Below are 25,425 nucleotides of genomic sequence, written 5' to 3'. Positions count from 1 at the left end.
TTCCTGTGTCCCACTTTTAGTTATGCCCTTGTCCAGATGTCTTGCTGTCAGAGATTGGGAGGTGTGGGTGTGGGTACAGAGTGCATTCTACTGTGCAGAAATGTCCATTATATATGTAGTATATTCCACATAGTACTGTGACTTCCAGGTTTTTCAGTGGCAGGGCAGTACAGAGTAATGTGGTGAACCACTGACAGACAGTTGTGTATAGGTTGCTATGATGTTAGTAGGGCATTGGCCTAAAACCATTTAACCCACAAAGATGAGAGTGTACCCCATGTTACAACATGTCAGCACACAGAGCCCCTGTCCATTAGGGACACAGGTGGGATTACAGGACTGTATTTTGTGTTTCCCATGCAGTTATACAGGCTGCACATTACTAGGGCTATTGAGGCAGTTGGCTTTCTGTTGACAGGGAGTGTATTCCACAGATGGGGGAGTGTGTGGAACATGTATCTGTCAAACCAACAAGCTGTACGGATATCACAGCCCAGGTTGATGCTGCACCTACAGGTTGATGGAGTGGGCCTTGAGTTCCAGATGTGCAACAGTCCCATCAAGGCAGGGTCTGGACTGCTTTGTATGCCAGACAGGGGTCACCTCAGCAGAGTCTGTATGGAATGAGTTAGAGGGACAGTGCTGTTAGCCTATCTGTGTAGGGTAGGTGTTTGGGATTTGGGGTCAGGCCTTAGTGTTTTTTAGACCCTAGTGTGTGGTGTCTACTTGGTCTGTGGTGTGTGGGTGTGTAGAGTTTTCATGTGATTTGGCATCTGAGGTGTCCATTGTTTGGGTTTTGTTTTCTTGTGGACCTCCACTTACATGGGTGTGTTCTGTGTATTTGCAGGTGATGTTTACTGACCCCTTACATTGCATGACACCTATGTTACTGCACAATCTATTCTGGTGTGCACACTCTCCATTTGTCTGGCTAGTGGTACCCTTCCCCTTATGTGTGTCTCGTCCTTCTGTAGTCCAGTCACAGGCTTTGGCTACAGTGGCTGCTATATATTTGTAATTCTGATGTGGGTAGGGTGCATGCCAATACATACCACATGTGGTTGTGGATGTCACTCCTCTGAGTGTACCTATTTAGCAGATTGTTCATTATTGCACCACTCAATTTGCTGTGGTCCTTAGACAGTTTGTGTTGATATATGTTATTATGAGGCTACATTTGGGCCTAGCTGTCATACCATCACAGATTGACATCTACACAGGACCAAATATGAAAGTCAGACTGCGGCCCACACATGGGGAAAGGGTGTTAATAATGTTCTGCCAAACATAGACACTTGGGAGACCAGTTTGGTAATTGCTTGTCTGCTCTTATGGGTTTGACGTCTGCTTCTCCACTGACTGACATTGATGTTTTGACATGACCCCTTCTTGTTTTGCAAATAGTTGGCAGGCAAATGCACTGATAGGACAAGTGGAACAGATATGCAAGGCATAATTGCGCTCTTTCTGTGACAACCTGTGTCATTCCAGGGGTATGGCTGTTTGCCAGTAACATGTTGTCAGTGCTGACACAGAAAGGTGGAAGCCTTTTAAACACTGGCAGTACACTGACCTTCAGGTAACTGCTGTCCTACTAGGCACTATACCTCTCAACTTCTTTGAGCCAGACATCTGGACAAAGCCATAAGTGACTGGGGGACAGATACCTAAATATAGGGACCATTTTTAAGTATTGGCCTTACAAATCTATATAGGCAATTCAATAACAGGTTTTGCATTAGCATGCATGTTTCTATAGGGTATGAAGTCTGACACTACAATCTGTCATTATTTGCTTACCTTAGTCTTACGTGATTTGCCAGTGAATTGCCAGACAGCCACTATTTCATGTTATACAGACCACAATTATGATGCAAACCTCTGGGCATTCTGCTATAGGTCTGTACAGTTGAGACCAATGGTATACACTGTGTAGGTTACTCCAAGCTGTGTACTGTCCATATGTGTGGCCCTCTGTCCATAACCTGTCCAACTTTCATGCATTAACAGCTATTGACATCTGGACAGTGTGTACAACTCCTACCATAGGTGTAGCTCACATGCAAAATACTTGGCACTGCTGTTCTTGGAACATGGCCTTGTCAAAGTCAGTACTGTACCTAGGCCACTATGACACAACAGCTGGGAGTAAGTGCTGTCCACATCCTGACAGTAATAACCACACATATACATAGCTCATTGACCCCTGCATATTGTGGACATGCAATAAGTTATCTTGTTGATTGGTATAGCCCTGGCAATATGTGCTCTGCTGCTATTTCCCTGCAAACATACATGTTACTGCATTTCTATGGGAATATAGGTGTGGGGGCACACTTATCAACTGTACACATTTGAACAGACCGTGCTGATATTTGCTTTACATTTTGGTTCCATTTAGCATAGTATTGTGTCCTGTCTTGGAGACTAGAGCCATATCACTAAAGACCACAGGTCAGATTGTAATGGCATAATTTGAGTTTCAGACTTCTTACCCTTTAGAGCCTTACTGCAACTGCAAGACATGCCGTGCAATAAGTGTGTAAGTCTGTAGGGTATTTCATCATTGTCACCATTTGTGGGCCTTTGCCAGAAATTTCTTTATGGTTTTCTGCAGCTGACCTGCTGGGTGAGGCTGAGGGGTGAGTATGTGACCCACATGCTGACATCCATGCCTGTGACCTATGACCCCCCCCAGTTAGTTGGTTCCCCACATATACTGCAGTGGGATTCGTCACCTAAGTACTACTGCATAGTATGGGAAAGACAGTTTTGTGCAAACATGTTCTGGTGTCCCACACAGCTGTCAGTTGTCTTCTGCTATCCCAGTAGGCCACCCCATTCCCTTGCATGCATGCAGCGATATCATAGATATGCTACCAGAATATACTAATCCATTAATTTATTGTTAAGAAGACTACCTTACCTTGTGCCTGCTTCAGTTGTGAGGACAGTGCTTGAGGGCTGCCTATGTTGGATGCATGCAGTACACTGCCTATACATGGTAAGTTACAGGTAGTGTAATATGTGTGTCATCCATTTTTCTGTATGTGCGAGTTGGAGAGCGGTGTCAGTCTCTGGGTCCCTACAGTGTCAGTGTGTGTGCTTTTGCCAAGGGCAGGGCATACTGGGCACACCTCAGTCTGCCTACAGGTCTGGCTAAAGGGTTCCTCCTCTGAGTCCTTCTGTGCCTGTGTGGAACTTGGCAGTGGTAGGGAGCTGTGTGGCCCTTCCCAGTGCTGTTCCTACTGCAGCTGTTTCTGCAGGATCATGTTGTGTAGCATGGCGCATACTATGAACATGTGTGCACATGTGGCTGGAGAGTACTGCAAGGCTCCACCAAATATTTCAAGTCACCAGAACCATGACCTGAGCATCCCAAACACATGCTCTATAATGATCCTTGTTTATGCATGTGCCTCATTATGGCATCCTTGAGTGGGGGTGTGTGCATTTCTGATGTGTGTCATCATCCATGGCTCCAGTGCATAGCCAGCATCCCCCACAAGATGGCCATATGGGATGTTCCCCCTGGCAAATCCCTGATACAGCTGTAAGGAATGCCAGATGTGAGAGTCTTGATAGCTTCCAGGGCTGCGAGCACACATATTAATGATAATGCCTTGGGCATTGCACATGACCTGGCAGTTAATGGAATGAAATCCCTTGTGGTTTAGGTAGACCCCACCCTGTTCACTGGTACCTACTGTTCCCAATGTGCGTGCAGCCTATGGCACCCAATACCTCCAGGTAGTCTTCTACATGGTGGAAGAGGCACATATTGCTGGTCCTCTCCTCACAGGTATTGGGAAAGTAAAAGTGCTCACAAGCATGTGGTAGCAAGGCATCCAGGAACTGGTGGAGTACCCTGGATGCAGATGCCTGTGAGAACCCCATGATGTCCCCATTAGGTCTTTGGAAAGTACCTGTAGCTAGTATTCTTAAGGCTACACATACCTTGGTATCCAGTGGGATGGGACTCCCTCTGTTGGATCTGTGTCTGAGGTGAGGCCGGCACAGCTCAATGAGTTGCTGAAGTGTGTCCCTGTCCAGATCATGTAACCCCTGGTAGGATACCCTGAATATGAACACTGTTCTCCTCCTCCTCAGTCTGGGGCAGTTGCCAGCACTATCCTCCTCAACACCCTCAGCCTCTAGCACATACTGATGTATCAAAGCAACAGCAGCCCCTAACATTTTGTTGGTTAAAATTCCCCCGAGTGTGTACAGCAATTGTGCAGAGTTTGTGGGAAAAACAGACTGAAAGGTGTTTGCACAGTTTATACTGTTGTGCTGTAGATGCTGCCTGTATGATTGACTGGCTATGATACATTCCACCTGCCTGCTATATTATTTGTACTTGATTGCTTTTATTCTGCTATTTCATTTTTTTTCCTTTCCCATTTCTGCCTCTTTTAAGTCCTGAGGCGAAATGTAAACAGTTCTGCTATTTCTGTTTTTTTTTTTTTTTTTTTTTTTTTTTTTTGACCCCAGTGCATGCAGCACAAACCCATATAGCTACAGTAAACACTTGCATGCAAACACACTCTTCATTTCATGGAATAAGACAGTACAGCCTCAGACACACCTTCTTGGTTAGCTGTGCTTACGTAAGCTCATATGGGAGCTGTGGCACTCCAATGTGCTTACACCAAGAATGACACACCACCTTTTCATGTCAGCTGCTACTCCTGCTTACACCACTGCCTTATAGCTCCTACACGGTTAGGTGCAGCCAGGAAATGGTCTCCCATTTAGTGATTCAGTAAAATTTGCTCATTTGCTTACCCCACTGCCTTAGTCCCTTGTTACACCACTACACCAGAGCCTTCCTCCGTAGCAATCAGTGTTACCTGTTATTGTTTTAATTCTGCATGCCATACACTTTAATGGCAAAATGCACATTTTACTTAAAATTGTCTTTTCACGTTTTTTTTTGCATGATCCCATTTGCGCACCACTGCGCTATCCTTAAACGGCTGAAATTGGCCCAAAGAAACTTGGATTTTCATACTTTTGCAACACTTACCCATGCCAGTGGCCACATTTTTGGCCATTGGCATGTCTAATGATTATAATACATGCTTTACTTTGATCTGTCATGCCCCTGTTTTAATTTTTTGCAGAAATGTACTCGGTTAGTAACTAAATACATTTCTGCACCTCACACTGTTCTGGCACTGATGCCTGTCTGTTTACTGAATCACTAATTCACCACATTCGCATGTTTTTCACCAGCAAATAAGGTAATTAGCATTATTCACTGGTGTCCATGCCAGAATAGTGCTGGCAGGCCCGTGCACGACCCCAGCCTTGCTTACTGGATCACTCGGCAGCCATATTCCTTGCAGGAGCTGCTGCACTATTCTTGCACGGGGAAAAACAATTATTGAATCCCAGGGTATGTCTTTGTAATATTCTGATTACCTATTTCTGCAGAGTAATATTTCCTTCTTAAGAAACTCTTTGAATAGATCAATGATAAATTATTTTGACTTACTCTAGGTTATATGCATAAAAGTATAGGTGGTAGTCAAGTCAAGTAAACTGTAAGCAATTTCTTGATCATTAAGATTAGGAACATATTCCATCCTGTTTGGAAAATGACAGATATTTGATGTGCTCATTTTTAGAATGCATCTACAAAATTAAAAGTAAATGATAGCCTGAAGATGGCCCAGGAGCACAAGAGTTATACTGTTTAGAGTGATTTGACCATTCTGTGAATTACTTGTCATTGACACTGGAGTATTAGTAAGGGAAATACAAAACAGTTAGTGGCAGATGTCTTGCCCAGGGTGAAGGGATGTGAGAAGAATCCATGATACATGTTAAAGATTCAGTCTACTCCAGTAATCAAAATGTAAATGCATGCACGGATGCACACATTCTAGTGATGTAAGCAGCATCTTCCATATTTCTTCAGATTAAGGGAGGAATGTCTCCACCCACTTGTTTTTATTTGTACCATTATATATCACATTCAGTATACTTGTTTCTATTGTCAGTGATGGTCTTTACTCATGGGACTTGCTAAATGGGAATCTATGGTACCTGGAAACCCCACACCAGTATATTAATTTTTGGCATTGTTTAACATAATAAGAAAGAATGAAAGGCAGAAATGGTATTGCACCAATATATGATATCTTAACTGTCGTAGTCACTTCTAATAATTTGCCTTATGACTGATCACTTCCTTTCCTTAATACATTGTCATGGTGATTGTTTCCAAAGACAACATGATATAAATAAGAACTATGAGGAATTCCACACAAAGTTGTTGGGCTACCTAGCCAGTCCCAGATCATCTACATGTTACTGCCATATGAGCAGTGGATATATGTGTCCTGGATCATTAGTAATTACAATCCTGGAAAAGATTTTGTCATTCTGTCAGATGAATTGTTTGCATAGTTGCTCACCAAGTGCTATTTATTGAATGCAACTAATATTCTTCACTGAAAGTACCTGAGTTCCTAATGTCTGTTCTATGTACTTTTGTAAATTTGACTCAGTCTGAATGTGTCTGTGTTGTGCTATTGTATGCATGCTTCACAATGTAAATTCAATCCTTTCAAACTGGTGCTTTCTCAAAATGACCCTAAATTGTAAACAAAAAAAACTTGAGCTGAGTTGATAAAGTGGTAATAAAAAACTTGAAATTCAAAACAAGCAAATTACAAAGGAACTTGACTAGGTTAAAACACCAACAAACCAGAGGGTTATTATAGTTTAGTACTTTCGTTCATTATTTGAACCTCCTCAAAACTAGCAATATGCTCATTTTTTATGTTAAATATGTCTCAATTGTGCTTACAACTGATTTTGGCTTTGGGGCTGCTTTAGAGGTGAAAATGTTGATTGGAACAGTATGCCTACCTGGGTAATAAGCAAGCAAATAAAGAAATAAAACATTATCAATAATATATAATAATATATGGTGCTATTTATAAGTGATGAAACAAATTTTTGCAGTTCTAAAACTTTAATCTCTCCAGCTTGATCAGAAATTATCATAGAGAAAGAATTTAAAAAAGTCCAAACTAGTAATTAAAAATACATTCAGATCAGTCTCAGCATGAGCAATAATTCAGAACAGCTGATGCAACACCTGCCTCCTCCACTGACCAAGTGTTACCTAAAGGTGGCATGGCTTTAAACTAAGAATGTATAATGAATGACCACAGGTGAAAAAAGAAATTACAAGATACAGGCTTATAACATTATTATAAAGAAGAGAAATGAAATGTCTCATTCATACTCTAACATAGAACCTGTTATCATTGTTTTTTTGCTTTCTTGCCTTCATAAGTAGCTGTAAGCATTTACAAAATGGTGCTCTGTTTATATATGCCAGATAAGGCGACTCAGCTTATTTCCTTGGACATGGATTTCTGAGAGGCTGCCTGATCAGGCTTAAGCTTCTGTAGTGTGTTGTAGTCTGAAAATGCTGAGTTTAGTTCATTTCATGCTGAAGATGTATGCCGCTTTTATAATGGGTATAGTTGCAGTAAAAGTGTATTTTAATTTCTTTCACACATGCAGCACAGAAGCATGTTTACTTGGGGCAAATACAGCAAAAATGCATTTTAAATTATTTCACGTCCACTGGTACTGAATAATGCTTTACATTTAATTCAGTTATTCCCAGCATAATTTGGCACTCTTTATTCATTCAACACAATTAAGTGCATTGCTGTTAATTTATTTGCTGCATAATGGGTCTGAAAATTCCCATGGTCCTGTGGTCATTAAATAGTTTAAATATATTAGTAATATGAATCATTCATGACAGAGAATGCCAACCTATTCACAAATAAAATGGACAGATGAGGCAGGATGGCTATATTCATTTTAACGATCTTTTTGTATACTTCAATCAAATTAAGAATTTTACGTTGGTTTTCCTCAATGTTTTTGCATCTGCCTGTACATACAAAAGCAGAGTGAATCGACAAAAATTAGAATTTTTGATAGCTAGTCAGGCATTAGATGCAGTAAGGCACATTTCATATTCACTTCTGGTATATACATTCCTGTTGTCCCTTTTATGTGTCTGCTACCATTGTTGATGGACTTTTGCATAAAAATGTTGCTTTCAGCAGGAAAAAAAAAAATCAGGATTAAGTGTATTGTTATGTACAATATATAACAATGCAATAATATGTATAATACAATAGACAAATAGTAAACATCATTATTAGATTATTAGGAAGTTGTATAAGACTTGTGTAGCAAATTATGCCTACTGTAACTTACACATACACACAGACACACACACACACATATATATATATATATATATATATATATATATATATATATATATATATATATATATATGGGATCACTACATAATCTTGAAAGTTTGAAATACCAAATTTCAAACTTTTGAGACTATATAGCCGAAACCTCTAATTACCAAAAGACCAGAAGTGTGAATTTCAAAATCCCGATCATCAGGAGTCTGACATTCATGCTTCTGGTGTTGCTGTATGGTGGAAGGTCGGGTAAGTATCTATGTTTAAATGTGTTGGTTAGGGGTTTAGTGTGTAAGTGTGTGTTTTGACTGTGATGTGTCTATGCGATGGGAACGTAGGAGTGTGGTGGTGTTTCATGTGTTTGTGTATGTAGTGCGACCTTGGAGTTAGAATATTTAAGTAGGGGGTGTATGGGGGACGCAGACTCCCACATGAGGGGTTCATGGGGGCTTACCCCATTGCTTGTCTGTAGTTTAGGTTTGTGTTTGTGTTCTGGGGAAGGTGTGTATATGTGTATGTGTGTGGTCTATGTTGAGTGTAGTTTTCGGTAGTTTGAATTTTGCAGTTTTGACGTTTCGGTATTTTAGTGTTCCTGGTATTTGGTCTCAGGATTTTGGGTGTCAGTAGTTTGGGTTTTCGGGATTTATTAGTGGTTTTATCTATATATATATATATATATATATATATATATATATATATATATATATATATATATATATATATATATTTGTGGACACTGGTCAGCAAAATTGTCATTATTGTATAAAAGTAAAGACTGGACCTTACTCTAGCGAATACAGTAAACAGGACAGCTAGAGTATTGCCAGTAATGTAGAACCTGTCCAAAATAGGTCATTTTTAATAGAATACATATTGTTATTGGTTTTGTTTGCAGAGTGTAGATCTCAGAGATCATGCATATAGCCAGTAGTAAGGTGTCAAGATGGTAGTTACAAGGTGTTGTTAGGTGAGTGACTCTTGACAGGTCACTACTTGATATGGTTGTCTTGGAAGTAAATGGATGACAAGCATGTACAGTGTAATCAAGGATTATATCTTCTATTCAATGTCACTATAGTAATAGGTACATTTATGTCTGCTATTTGCATATTGAAGCATGTGAATGAAGATGGTGGGGGTACAGAAAAAATGTTGTATTCCAGGCATTCTTAGTTTGTTGCTGTCAAGCTGTTACAAATGGCAGTATATCTTCTTCTCAGAGCACACTGGCAAGGAAGAGAGGCACCATTTAAGCACTTTCTTAATGGGAAAGGATGGAAGTGTGTATCACTTTTTCATATGGCAATGACAAAAGAATTAGGTCTGATTACATGTGAAAAACATTATTTCAACAGATAGATTATATGTGGAGGTACAGGGTCAACTGTAGCTGTTACTATTGCCCACCTTGGGTATATATATAATCTGTACAGGTACAAAGAGGTCACTGGGTGTTGATAATATGATAGAAATGTAAACATATATAGACACTAGCCAAAATTCAATAAAGCTTACACAGCCATTTTTGACAGTGTTTGTGTTGCAGCACAATGCGCACACAGCCACAGCAAAATATGAATTTAGTAAGCATTGTGTGGAGGTACGCACCCCTGTGGACACCAGTTAACCACTATGACATACTAAACAGTTGCATAAGCAGCTAAATAGCATGTAAGTCAACCAGGGAGACGTCTGGAGTGATTCCACAATGGAATGAAAGCAACCGTGTAGACTCTGTGCTGGTTTTCCTTCTCCATTTGAAAACTTCTTGAATACAGCCACAGAACTAATCTACACGGCATACCTGTCACCCTCTTAGAGCAAGAAATCTGGATAAAGCCAACAATGATGTCGGGACAAAGGGCTGCCAGAAATAGGGACACTTTTTAAATATTGCTCTTAGAAACTTAGAAAATTGATAGAGCAAGAGGTTTTCAGCAGCAACAGCAGTTAACAACTTTGCATACCACCTGACCTCTTACACGATACCTCTTAGCCTCCTAGCCCAAGAAATCTGGACACATTTCAAATATTGCTCTTATTAACTTGGAAAGCTGCTAGAATAATATGATTTGTGTTACAATGCATTTTTCTAAAGGCTATGAAGTCTGAAACTCAAATTTCATGTCATTATTTAGGGACTTTAATCCTTAGATCATCCCAGTGATCTCTCCAAAAAAAAAGTAAAATAAAATATGTTTATGAAGAACAGACAAACTATAAGGCAGAAACTGGACATTCTGCAAATATCTGTACAGTGGAGAGGTATGCTAGATGAAAGGCTCAAAATAGGAACAAATGTAATACCCTCCGTTCTGTGTTCAACATTTGGCTCCCCTTCAGTTTCCCCAGCTACATGGTTGCTAACCATGTAGATTCAGGGCTGTCAGCAGGGTGAACTTGCAAATGACATCATAGGTTCATAGGATAATACTTGGCTATTGGTGCAGAGGCCCTTATAAGCCTAGCCAAGAATTTTGTCCATGTTCCCACAAAGTCAGCACCTGTTTCCCCTGTCCAGCAAGGACACAAGTGAGATCCCAGGGGTGTATTTTCTGTTTCCCATCCAGTCATCCAGGTTCCTCTTAATGAGGGCTAGAGAGGTACTCTGCTTGGGTCTATATTATATGAATGAATGTTCATAATTTTGAACGCTCTAAAGAGTGAAAATGCTGGACCTCAAAGTGCTTCTTGTGGGATCGCAGTACAGTGAAGGTCAGAATATTTGCCCTTTCCTCACTGTAGTGCGATCTCAGAGTTGGTATATATATTTAGCGGGGGTGTGGGGGCACAGCCCCCCCCCACAATAACGAGTTCAAGATCTGGCATTTTCGCTCTTTAGAGCATTCATTATTATGAACATTCATTCATATAATATAGACCCACTCTGTTTAACATGGAGAAGGACTCTCTGCCATAGATGGGAAAGTCTCTGAAACACAAATCTATCATGCCAACAAGTTTTATTAATGTCACAGACCAGGTTTAGGCCTTGTGTGAGGGTTGCCCCAGTGAATTTTGACTTATGTGTATGTAGCATCTCCATCAAGGCTAGGTCTGAGATGGCCTTCTATGCCAAACACAGATCACTTCTTAGCAGTTTGTATGAGACTAAGCAGAGGGATAGGGCTTTTAGCCTATCTGTAGAGGACAGGTGTTTGAGACCCTGAATTTTCCTGGTAAGGAACCTCTGTGGTGTCTCCAGCTGCTGCATGTGCTTGGCAAAGTACATGCTGAAGGGAGCATTGTACTCGATAATGGCTCTGACAAGGGAGGAGTACAGGGATGTTATGACTTCCTTGTTCCTGGATGAAATACTCTTCCTTATGAAGTGGGCCATGTAGAAAGCCTTCTATACAATGGAGGCAACATGGAGGTCAAAAGTAAAGTTGCTATCAACCTGAGTTACCAAGTCACTCAAGACTGCTTGCATGCTTAGTACATTGTTATTAATGTGATAATTAGTTGGGACGCCATTTTCCCCAAAGGGGATAAGATGCATTTCTTGGCATTCAGGTTGAGGCCATGCTCCTGGCACCAGTCATTAGTTTGGGTAAGGCCCTCTTGGAGGATGTTCACATCACTAGGGGAATTTAAGACAGCCCCCAGCTTGCAGTCATCTGCAATCTTGGTCAGCCACAGACCACTGGTTTTCACTTGCACCACAGAAAACTATATTCCAAACAGTAGAGGCCACAAGACCAATCCTTGGGGTACACCGCTCATTATGGGTCTACCACTAGAGGTGGTTTCCCCTATTTTGACTGAGTGGGTTCTATCAGTAAGCCAGTTAGCTACCCATCTTGTAACACATGAATTGATGCCTAGCTGGGAGAGTTTATCTATTATGCCCAAGTGGGGAATAGTGTTGAAGGTTTCAGCTTGGTCAAAATAGGTGGTGTGCACATTTTCCCCTCGTCCATGGCTTTGGTGACTGTTTTGAAGAAGTTGACTAAGTTTAATAGGCATGATCTTGCTTTGACAAAACCAAACTGGGTAGGGTCAATCGTTTGGAGGTTGCCAATGTCCTTGTTTATAAGGTCCATGATAATGCATTCCATGGCCTTGCAGATCAGCCTAGTTAGGCTGATGGTACTGTAATTGCCTGGGTCAGTGGATGCTCTACTTTTAGGTTGAAGGGCAACAGTGGCTGTCCTCCATTCAGTTGGGATGAAGCCAGTGTTCAGGCTTTGGTTGAATAGGATGCCTAATGGAGCTGAGAGCTCATGCCTGAGATCATGTTGGATGCAGCAAGGGATGTTGTTAGGTCCCATGGAGTCTGTATTTTTTGCCTTTGAGAGGGCATTAAAGACCAGCTCTGTGGTGATGGCGGGAGGGGGCAGGTGCTGGGGATGCCCTGGTTTACTGATGAGGGAGACATGAGGGTGAAGTTTTCACTGAACCTGTCTGCAAGCAGGTTGGCCTTGCATTTGTGTATGTGGTGTTCTTGACCCCCAGTTCAGAGTAGATTTGGGTGTTACCTTTGAGATTGCAGATGTATGTGAAGAAGGCCTTGTGGTTGTCCTTGGTAGATGTGGCTGATTTGGACTCAAAGTTAACCTTAGAGGATTTCACCAGTTATCTTATTTGCTTGTTCAGACAAAGGAGAGATTGCTTCCAACTTGGCACCTGCTCATTTTTGGTCCTGGACAGCATTGTTTTCCTTTTATTATAGAGTTTGTTTATTGTTGCTGTCCTTGAGGAAGATGATTTGGTCCTGTCAGGTATTGCTAAGTCCATATAGCTATGGAAGGGCTCATATTGTTTTTTGTGTAGTGCTAGTTCTAAATGAAGAGATGGTGGATGTGAAGTTCCTTACACCTGCTCTCAGGAGATTGTAGTCAGCTTTGGAAAAGTTTTTTCTTTGACCTTGACAAGGTGGGGGTTGTCAGGGGAGATGGTGACTTCAAAAGTGATCACTTTATGGTCAGATCTTACCAAGCAGGATACCACTGTAGGAGTGTTATAGTGGCTACTCATGTTGTTTAGTAACAGGTCCAGGATATTTTCACCTCTCATGGGGGTGTCAACCAGCTGATCCAATGCATTGGCATTGATCAAGTTAAGAAATCTATGAGCATTCATGTTTGGGCTAGAATAGGTCTTCCACTCTGTAGTTGGGTAGTTAAAGTCACTCAGGATCATGGTACAGAGGGTTGAATCTTGATGGATTCAAGTAAGTCCAGATAGGTGGAGTGCACATTCTGAGTCATGGCTGGGCATCTGTAGCTAGCTACGATTTGAATAGGTGTTTTGTCAATACTTAACTGCACTTGGAGTATCTGCTGTGTGCCATACCATTTGACCAGTCTGGAGGTGTGTATGTCTTTGATAAATATTGAAACTCCACCTCCTTTGGCTTTGCAGCCCTCCATTTGGGGTCTGAAAGTATGGTAGGATGAGTAACCTAGTAAGGCTGTGGTGCTCTCTGCAGCTTTGAACCAGTTTTCAGTGACTGCACACATGTCAGCATTCTCCAAGGTAAGGAATGCTTGCAAAGAGTGCAGTTTCATGCTAGGACTCCTAACATTTAGCAGCATGACCTTTAAATTTTGTTTAGAATAATTTTTCATGTTGGTAATTTTGTGCTCATGGCTTTGCTTAAAAAAAGGTACTATTGGAGAGGTAAGAGCCTTTGCCAGAAGCCAGAAGCCCAGGAGAGACAGATGAAGGCCATCTCTGGCAAAGCATCATGGTCTGTCAATCATGTCCTCTCAAGCTGCCAGGTACTGGATCCCCTAGGAATGACACCAGAAACTAAGCCAATTAAGTCAATAATTTTCTGTTTGTATTGAGGCATCATTCTAGGTGATTGTAGGATGCTGCTTAAGGCTAGAGACATACCTGCCTGGGACACATATTCAGTGAGCTCAGTCATGTCTCTCTTCATATAGTACAGAGAGGTATGTCTCAAGTCATTGACACCAACAGACTATGACAGAGTCATAACAGCACCTATTGTTAAGAGACTTGAGTGCGGGTATGATATGGCAGATTCTAGCACCTGACAAGCAACTTACCATGACTTTCTCCTAATTTAGCCTGGTGAGGGACACATCTGCGTGTCTCACAATAAAGTCTCCTATAATTAGTATTTTGGGTATGTGACTGGGCCTTAGAGGCTGTGAGACACAGGACTGTGTACCATGTATGGTGCTTGGTGCTCTGCGTTGTAATGTGCATGTGTGGTTTTGCTTAGGAGGTCCTTTTTGTTTAGGTATGTTTTTGTTGAGAACTTCCCATATGTAGGAGTGTGTTGTATAGGTGTGGGTGGTGTCAAAACTCATTAGAACTGCTGAATCCCAAAAAGTTGGATCCATGTAGGAATGTTCACATTATGTAGGCACTCCCTCAGTGTTTGTGTTTATGGAATGGAAACTGTGATTGCTTACATCAGGTGGGTGTGTTAGGTTAGATGCATGGCAACTGTGATTGCTTACATCAGGTGGGTATGTCAGGTTAGAGGGATGGCAAATATGATTGCTTACAACAGGTGGTTGAGTCAGGTTAGAGGGATGGCAACTGTGATTGCTTACATCAGGCTGGTGTGGCAGGTTACACTTAAAAGTAACGCATGTAGGTCTGTCAAGGTTGGAAATGCAGGTAAGCAGTGCACAATTTGCAGGTTCTATTTCATTAACATCCACTGTCCTCTTCATTTGTTCACAAATTGTGTTTTCTTTGTCATGTTTTAGTATTATTCAGTATAACAAAAAGAAAAGAAAAAAAAAGAAAAAATGTCTGGATTTCAACCCTCACTCCAATGCACCTTCAGAAAACAGAATGGGTGCCTTATCCCTCTTTGTCACATAAACAGCTTTGCAGCAAAGAACTGAAATCATTTTTCCCACAACCGACTGCAACAGAATTACACTGATATCAAGCCATAAACCACAAGGGGGGAGGTTGACATAACAGTCAAGATATTTGGCTTATAAACACAAAGTGCAGGGTTTGATTCTCACATGGGTTAAGTGGCTGGGCTTAAATCTATGAACCTATTTATTACTCTACTTGGACATAGTGCACTTAGTGATCATACAACCTGTTATGATTATTGTTTACAAATATACAGCTCTGACTTACCTTTCTTTGTTTCCTGGTCATTCATCACTTATCAGACCAGTCTCTGAGACATGCAGTCTGTAAGCCATGCTATATCGTTACGCTTAAAATGTGTGAGGATATTAACTAGCAATAATATGATATGCATTTACAAATAACTGAAGGGTAGATTGGATGGCACAAACAAGCACAGAATGAGCTTTTGTGGAATTGGGGGGGGGCAAAGATGAGTTACTGTTATGGCACAAACAAGGACATGTTGCTTTTGTTACTCTCCTTGTTTTTCATCCTGCCTGTTGTTTGATCTTGTGAGGTTTTTCTAACTTTTCTCTTCAATGATTTTCCAGTACAAATGTATGGTGGTAAACAGAGGACATGCAGTGATCATCAGTACTTTTAAGAGGTATGACTGTGTGAAACTTTGATGCCTGAGGACTACTACTTACTAACGGGCACATATAAGTCAAATAAGTCTCTGCTGTTACATGTTATGGTAATGTATGTAGAAATATGCCAACTTTTACTTGCTTATTGTAACAAGTGATAAAATATAAGGATATGCCTTTATATTATTAAAGAGTGCACTCTAGGTTTAGGACTTACCTTGCAAGTGCGGCAGTTGACAGTTTTAGTGCAAGGCTGACTTTGTCTGATGCAAGCCGTACACAACCATTACCTGGGAAGGTAAAGGTTGTGTGAGTTGTCTGGCATCAATTTTACTTTATGTATGTGAGTAAGAAGGAGGTAGTAGGTCCTTAGGTGGTCAGTGAATGAGCTATGCATTGTCTCATAGCCAAAGCAGGGGCATACTGAACACACCTACATCTCCCTCCAGCCACAGCAGCTGGAGGTTCCCCATTCTAGTCCGCCTGAGACTGTGGTTGCCTAGGCAATGGCAGGGGGATGTGTACCCCTTCCCCTTGCTGATCCTGCTGCAGCTGTTTCTGCAGGATCAGACTGTGGAGCATGTGTGCTGATTATACTGCAGGACTCCACCATATGTATCTAGGCACCGGAATAGTGACTTCAGAAGCCCAAGCACACAATCTATGATGTTTCTAGTCTGAGCATGTACCTCATTATAGCATTCTTCCATGGGTATGTGTGCACTTGTGATGGGTGTCATCAGCCACAGTTCCAGTGCATAGCCAGTATCCCCCAGTAAATGACCCTGTGGGATGTCCCCCCTAGCAAACATCTGGTACAGCTGTGATGTGTGCCAGATATGGGAGTCATGATAACTGACAAGGTTGCCAGCACACACACTCAAGATAATTCCATGGGCATTACACACAACTTGGCAGTTGATTGAGAGGTATCCATCATGGTTCATGTAGATTCTACCCTGCTTAACGGGTAGTGTCTTAATGTGTACATGAGTGCAGTCTGTGGAACCCAGTACTTCAGGATAGTGCCCAATGGTTGCATATTCCTGCCCCTCTCCTCAGAACTCTGGGGAAAACATATGTGCTCACTGGCATGTATGAGCATAGCATCCAGGAATTGGTGGAAGATCCTAGATGCTGATGTCTGTGACACACCTAGCATGTCTCCAGCTGGTCTTTACAAGGTACCTGTAGCTAATATTTTAAGGGCTACACATACTTTATTTTCCACTGGGATAGGTTCCCCTCTGTTGGCTCTGGCTCTGAGTTGAGGGCAGCAGAGCTCACAGAGTTCTTGTAATGTTTCCCTGTCCACCCTATAGTGCTCTACAATCAACAAGTCATGTAGAATCTGAAAAGTTATCCCAGGACTGAACAGTGTTCTTTCTCTCAGCCTAGGCCTATTGTCACCAGCACCAGCAGCACTGGCTTCACCATCTAGCACATACATATGGAGCAAAGATGCAGCAGCCCCTAGCATTTTGTACCTTTAAAGTGTCCTTTTCTCTACTCCAATTGTGTTGAAGTATTCAAGAAAAACCAGATTGGAGGCTACATGGATGCTTTATAGCTTGTTGAATAGCTCCACAGTGGTGACTTGGTTTAGTAGAAGCAATTCAGATGCTTATGCTTTTATTTTCATCTATGAAACACAGACAAAGACAGATGCAATCCCATTAATAATAATTAATAATTAACACCATTATAAAAAGGAAGGCAAAACTGAGGGTGAGGAGAGTTGTATATGTATGCAAGACTGCAGAAATGCTTTTTCTTCAGGATGTATCTGTACAGAGGAGAACTGAACTTCATCAGGTATGCCCCCATTTTGTCACCTACATATTGCATATGCTGGAATGTATTTAAGAATAACCTGAAGCAAAGACTTTTACACTTTTATGTGTATGCATTAGTTATACGTGTACTGATGACATGGGCTTTTTTGTCAAGCCATTTCAGAAGCACACATGCATGACAATACATGAAAATGGAATGCTATATGATAAATACGGACAAATATGTCAGGGACAGGTCCTTTGATAGCAGTTTTAGCATTTCAAAGAAATTTTTTGCAAAACGGGTCATTTGCCTAGTGTTTTGGGGGGCATGGGTGAGTTACTGTTATGGCACAAACAAGAATGGACTGTTCTTTTGGGAGGTGGAGTGAAGGTGACTAACTGTTATGGCACAAACAAATCTATATTGCTTTTGTTGCTCTCCACATTTTGCTTCCTCCCGGTTGTTAGAATTTCACATCTGTAGACTGTTTTATGTTTCTCCAGTGGGTAATACTGACTGGCTACAGTTTCTGTTTTATCTGCAAACAGTTATTTTTTGGCTATGGGATATGTGACAACCCTCCACTGGATCAGTAATCAAAGATCCTCAGTCCTCACCACTGGCACCTGTTGTGGACGTTCACTGAGAGGATAACAGGTACATACACATTATTTACAGATGCAGCTCTCTGCATCAAGTGCAATTTCCCTTAAGAGCACACAGAGACCACAATCAGTCTGGGGCTGATTTCTCCCTCTTTCGCCAGATCCCCAATAAGACTCCCCACTGGCACAGCTATAGAGTTGAGATCTCACCTGAGTGACCAAACAAAGACGTTCATCACCCTTTCTGTCCAACCAGTGCTTTGTGTCACTGCCCAAGTAGCTGACACACGCTATTCAATGTTTGATTTACACACACATACACCTGGGAAAGACTGGCACAGGTTTTCTAGCTATGCCCCCTTCTGCCCACACTATAAGGTAGTTACCACTGCCACCAGTCACTCCTTATCAGCTACTTTAGGGTCCTTAACAAAGGGTGTCCAATTTTACTGCATAATATTAACACATATATATATTGTAGTTTTACCAAGAGCAAGGCTATTAGAAGTGGCCCACACAGTGTCACCAAATAAATATGCAAGTACTGTCAAACCTTAACAATCTCTACACAGATCAGCCACAATTAAAGGTTTAAATATGTTTAATAATAAATAATAAAAGAGCAAGATAATGCTAAATATATATTCACAGTGACGTCAGAGTTCAAAACAACTAGAAATATTTACATTAACATTGCAGTACAGGGTCACAGAAATAAAGAAAAACATTTAAATGAACCTTCACTATATTCCTGACTCTATCTACGAGAGTTATACTGTTCCCTAGAAACTTACTTCATTAGAGCAAGGCAGATGATGTGGGGAATGGTTCTTGTTGTCAGCTCCAAGACAGAATGCAGAATGCTCTGTCTCACTAAGAGACTTCTCAAAATAATATCTAAAATATTACTGCTGAGATAGCTTGCAGAATGACATGATTTTTGGTCATCTGATTTCTAGTTCTCATGCAACCCCTCATTGCTGAAGCTGGCAGTATTTAGCATTTACCTGTAAAAATAATTATGCAAGAGCATTTGATCAGATCTTTGGCAGATGATGGAAGTCATAAAACAATTACATTCTTTCATGCCTCCAAAATAGCAATTAGTTCGCCCTAAAGACAATACAGAAAGCTTCCTAGTGCAGACGTTGTGCGCCTAGCAGCACTGAAACTTTTTTATGCCTATAAAGTAATTTAATTTCAGATATTTTTCTAAAGTTTGCTGGACTGAGGTTAACCTCCTGTATTCCCATTTCCACTATTAAAATATATACTTTTAAACAGTTACAATAGTGCATGTACATTTCTGTTCTCTTCCAGTAGGGCACACTGTTGATAAATTTTAAACATAGCACTTTACAAAAATACCTTTCTAACACAAACATCTGTACAGAGCAGTTTGATATACACATTACACACAGTTCTAATACATTTGTAATACAAACATCTTATATAAATTAGTTTGATATTCACAAATGACATATAATTATTTACAAAATTCCAGCTAGCTGTGCTGCAGTACCTTTTTTGTCATAGGATACTTATGTGTATTATACTTCTGTTGTCTTTTAGGACACCTACAAGTATGTCACTCAGGCATATCAATCAATGGAGACCCCCTTCACTGATGCTGAAAATCAAGTCATAGTCGATGGGTTTTGGCAACATAGTGCTTTTCTCTTAGAAAGGGGACACAGAGATATTGCTCTTAGGATGTGAATATGGCAGCAGATTGTTCATGATGTCAGTGCTGTAGGTGGCCATGGCAGAACATATGAACAGGTGCACAACAGGGTCACTGATATGATAGCACCTGCAAGGAGGTGAGCAGCTGATGGTTACTGGGGGAGGGATTGCTAGGGAACCACGATGTGCCCCCAATGAAAATTTCTTGGCCAATCTGAGAGATCCACACAACTCCCACAAGAGTGCAGTACAGTATGTCCTGGATGTGGGTGCATCACTTTCCGAGTCAACAAGCACATTCCCCAGGAGGAACTTCCAGGTAAGCTTTGATATCTCAACAATTGAATATTGTTGTATAGTAAAACAGTTAAAAAGAAATTAATTTTGTATCAGCATGTCTTGTTTTGTGGGAGTTGAAGATTGCTACAGTAATGAGCTTAGTTTGGAGTTGTCAGCCACATTCTTGAAGTACCATGAATGCACATATACAGCAGTAAAGGTATTATCCCCTGTGTTACTGTTAATTATAATTATGTTGCCCTTACCTCTTGCTTAACTTCTTCTTTGACTGTCTGGAGTACAGCACGTTACATCTTATGCAGTTGGTAAGCCAAATATTTTTTAAGTCAGTAGTGCTGAGCAATTTAAAGAAATATTGTAGTTTGTGATTTTGATCTCAGGCCTGTTGTGTGTATTGCTGTACTTGCTGTAATAGTGGCAGCACTGTTAGCTTTTTAGCATATACTGCACAATAGTAGTGCAGGCATTAATGTGTTCCTGTGTTTCATCCTTTTTATCATAAGCGATCATGAGAATAGGAGTGTTGGGCTTCTGCCATCTGATGTCAGTGAATTCACAGTCTCTGATGATGATGGCGGCCAAACTGAAGCACAGTTTGGGGGGAGCACAGGTTGAATCTGACACAGAGATTGACATACAGCCATCCCCTGCATTTCCATTGGAAACAGTCAGTAGACCTACACCTACCCAGTCCACTGAGCCCACAGATATTGGACAGGTAGAGAGCATGGACACTGATCAAGGAAGTGTGGCTACTGTGGCTTCAGTGCCATTTGAGTCTGTCCTTAGCCAAAGTGTGAGCAAGATGTCACACAGGCGGATTGCTATATGGGGGCTTGGAGGGAGTCTGCTCTCCCTTTTCTACCTGGTGCAGTTGTTTGCTCACATACAACTCAACTTAGGTGTAGGGTCATCATGGAGGCACAGGCACATTCCTATAGGTGCTCCAAACAAATGCTCAGGGTTGTGGATGTCTACAGTCTGACATGCATAACTGCCTTCACCATGTTGCCGATTCACTAGATCAGATGAATGGCACGTTGGAATGAGGGATGTCTGTGATGGACTGAGGGCTGCTTGTCATGGAATGAGCAGTGTCTGTGATGGAACATCTGCCATGTGGAAAAAGGCATCCTTGTGGCAGTAGGTCAGCCCCATCATCTGCTGTCAGCCAATGTGGCACTGACCGATCACACTCCCATAGTGGCAGTAGTTCCACAGCTCCATCAGTGAGTCTGTTGTCCACATCCAAACATGGCAGGCCATGGGATCATGGTCCTGGGTGACCCCATGTAGAGAGCTCATCCAGCAAACATCAGTCATATTCAAGTAGCAGCACTGAATCTGTCCGTGGGCATAGATGTGCCAGTATAAATCCCTGCCAGAGAAAATTAAAATGGTCGGGGTGGACAGTGATGAACTGCCACCTCTACCATGCATGGCTTAAACCTGTCTGACAGACCAAGACATAGAGCTAGCACAGATCTTGGCTGTGTTCATGCAAACACTCACACACCAATTTCACCTGGAGGACCCGTACAGACACACACGCAACAGTTACTCAATTTGTCTCACTGGCCATTTGTTGTTTTATTCCAATGTCTACCTTCTTCTCCTTCCTACTCATACATACTCACTGACCTTCTCTATCAGCCGAGACAAACTTTTGTTGCATAACATAAATCACACCATCATATTCAGATCTTAGGATTGTATGACAGCACTGCAGTCAATCCATATCAGAACAGTAATGCAGTATAATGCTCTCTTTTGCATGCACCTCTACAGACACATGCAGCAGCTGGAGACACCACAGTGCTTTCTTAGGAAGATAACACAGGGCCTACAAACCATGGCATGATGTAAGTGGATAAATTAAAGGCCATGTCACTGTCAGGTACAGGATGAGGTGACATCTGCCTGACTTCCAGGCCAGAGTCTGACCATGCCCTGGTGGGATGACCGCATATCCAGACATCTGATATAGCTGATGACATCAGCAGTGTCCACTGTGAATATGGTAATAACAGTGTCTAACATGCTGCTGTAAAAGTCTCTCTGTAATGTCAAGCAAGAGCACACATACTTGACTGCAGTGAGAATAGAACCACTACCTGTCTAAGTACACAGACTATAGAATACTGTACATTATGCAAATCCCACAGCACAAGTCTGACTTTTGCAAAACTGCAGTTGAACTTATAGTACATGACATCAGCAGCTCATGTTTGTGACAAGATATTGGCAGGCCTGCATAGGTTTATAGGTTCATAGGTTCATACAAGGCTACTACCATAATGGCCCTAGGGTCTTAGGTTCATAGGAGATTATTAGGCTAATGGCCCTAGAATGTTGTCAAACCTACCTAAGTTTTACCATTGCTCACCTCATAGAACAAGATATGTAGTCCATATTTGTGAATCCATGATCAGCATTCATTGACCCTGTCTGAGAGTGACATAGATGAAACCCCAGGGATAAATCTATGCTTTCCAATCCAATTGTCCCCCTTATGCTTAAATAGGTCATTGAGGAGCTCAGTTTTACATAAATTGTGTTTTTTTCCATAGGAGTGGCAATCTCTGGAAACATATCTGTCTCTCCAGCATGTCCTGTTGATGTCACAGGCTAGGTTAAGGTCCCTAGAGTGAGACAGTCTTGCTCTTTGTGATTTACAGAGGTGCAGAATTTCCATTAAGCAGGGTTCAAGACTGGTCTGTAGACCAGCCACAAGTTGCCTCTCGGCAGTCTGTATGTTACAGATTACAGTGACAGGACCCTCAGTCTGTTTGTGTAGGTAATGTGTTGAAAGTCCCTCGATTTTCTTAGTGAGAAACCTCTGAGGTCTCTCCAACTGCTGCAGCTGTCTGGTGACATACATGTAAACTGCAGCATTGTACTGTATTATTGCTCTGATGAGGGATGAGTACAGTGGAGTAATAACACCCTTAGTCTTGGATGCTTATGAGGTGTGCAATGTAAAGGGCCTTCATTACCACTTTGAACACATGATGATCAATGGCGTGGTTGCCTTCAAATTGCATTCCCAAATCTCTCACTATTGGGTTAGAACATGGGGGTATTATTAATTGTGCAATTTGCATGGACTTCTCCTTTGCTGAAAGGAATAATAGTGCACTAATTTGAGTTAACTGTAAGTCTGTGGCTTTGGCAACAATCATTTATGTATGTAAGCACATTTTGTAGTATGTTGACATTGTTTGGAGATTCAGTGATTGCACCCAGTTTGCAATCGTCAGTGAACTTGAACCACAGGCCATCTTTTTTTGCCTAATTTTCTGAGGACTACATTTCAAACAGTAAAAGGCCCAGCACAGACTCTCATGGGACACCAATGGTAATATGTCTGCTGGTAGAGATGGAATCCCCACCTATGACTGTATGTGTTCTGTTGGTGAGCCAGCTGGCTACCCATCTAATGATGTATGGGTTAATCCCCCGGTGGGTGAGTTCCACAATGATGCTTCAGTGGGGGATTGTGTCAAAACCCTTGGGCAAGTTGAGATAGGCATTATGTACTGATTTGTCTTCAGCCAGGGCTTTGGTGACATACTGAAAGAATTCCACTAGTTTTAACAGGCATGAGCTGCCCTTGACAAAGCCAAAGTGGGTCAGGTGAAGAATTTGAAGGTAATGAACGTTCTTGTTGATAATGTCCAAGATGATTCTCTCCATGGCCTTACTGACAAGGCTGGTCAGGCTTATGAGTGTATAGTTCCCTGGGTAAGTTTAGGGGCCCCCTCTGTGCAAGAGTATTAGTGTTGCTGTTTTCCCTCTGCCGGAACAAATCCAGTACTTAGACTGTTTTTGAAGAGCGTGCCCAGGGTTCTGCTAACTCTTGCCTTAGACTGTTTAATAAGCTCCCTGAATGTTATCTAGTCTTATAGAGGCTGTGATTTTGTCATTGCCGAGTGTTGTTATGACCAGTTATTTGCATATAATAGGTAGAAAACTGTTGACAGGTATACTGTGAGGTATGGTGTGTGGAGACAGGGGTGTGACATTATTTCCAAACCTGTCTCCTAACAGGTTGGCTATGTCTCCGGATTCAGTATGAGTGGTACTGTCAACTCTGAATTTGGCGCAAAGGCAGGCCTTTCTTTTCTCATTACAGAAATAGTTAAATAATGCCTTGTGACTATCTTTAGCTACAGATACTAATCTAGTTTTGTAATTTGCTTTAGAGGACTTTACAAGATGCCTAATTTTCTTGTGAAAGCTATTGAGGGTGTTCTTCTGCTGAGACATTTCCCTCTTATTCCTGGACATCAATTTATTTCTCTTCTTGTGTTATCTATTTATGATAGATGTCCAACAGGACAGCTTTTTTTTGTGAGCAGGTTTTGATCTGTTCTGGTACAGCTAAGTCTATACACTTGTAATGGTGTTTATACAGGAAATTTGTATACACCTCCAAATAGAAATATTTACTGTCACTGGTGGTTATATATGCCATTACGTACAAGGCTATAGTTTGCTTTGCAAATATTTTTCCACCTTTTGGATCCTGGGGGGGGGGGGGGGTAAGTATGACTGTTACACTGAATGAGACTGATTTATGTTCAGACCTGAGTACTAGGTCATGGACATTCAAGCCCCTTGGGGGTGGGGGGTTCTGGCACACTGTTTCAGAGCATTCTTGTTTACAAAGTGCAGGAACCTTAGGTTGAGCATTTTTGAGCTTACACACACACACACACACACACACACACACACACACACACACACACACATATATATATATATATATATATATATATATATATATATATATATATATATATATGGATGGATCTATTGTACTTCATAGAAAGAACACTTCTCCGAAAAAGAACAGTAGAACCATGCTTACACAAAAGTGCACTTAACCAAACCAATGAGGAACACCACAACAATGTTTTTGCAGTGGGTCAAGCCCCCTGCACCCACCATGTGGGGGGGCTATGCCCCCCACACCCCCCCTACTTAAATATACCAACTCCGAGATCGCACTAAAGTGGGGAAACAGGTAAATTCCCTTTTTCCCCACTGTAGTGTGCTTCGGCGCCTCAGTGTTCCTTAACGGTTTGTTGAACATTCTTCTCGGAAGTGCACTTTCTATTAAGTCCACTTTCGTGTAACTGTGGGTTTACTTCTCTTTTTTGAAGTAATGTACTTTCAATGAAGAGAAGTAGACCCATATATATATATATATATATATATATATATATATATATATATATATATATATATATATATATGGGTCTACTTGAAATAACTGAAAGACCACAACACTGAAACCCAGAAGATCGAGACCAGAATCATGAAACCTCAGAACAC

The sequence above is a fragment of the Protopterus annectens genome, chromosome 2.part0 (assembly GCF_019279795.1).
Source record: "Protopterus annectens isolate FY-2018-M chromosome 2.part0, PAN1.0, whole genome shotgun sequence".
In the NCBI taxonomy this organism is placed as follows: Eukaryota; Metazoa; Chordata; order Ceratodontiformes; family Protopteridae; genus Protopterus; species Protopterus annectens.
The sequence above is the reverse complement of the archived record's forward strand: the minus strand, read 5'-3'. Positions refer to the sequence as shown.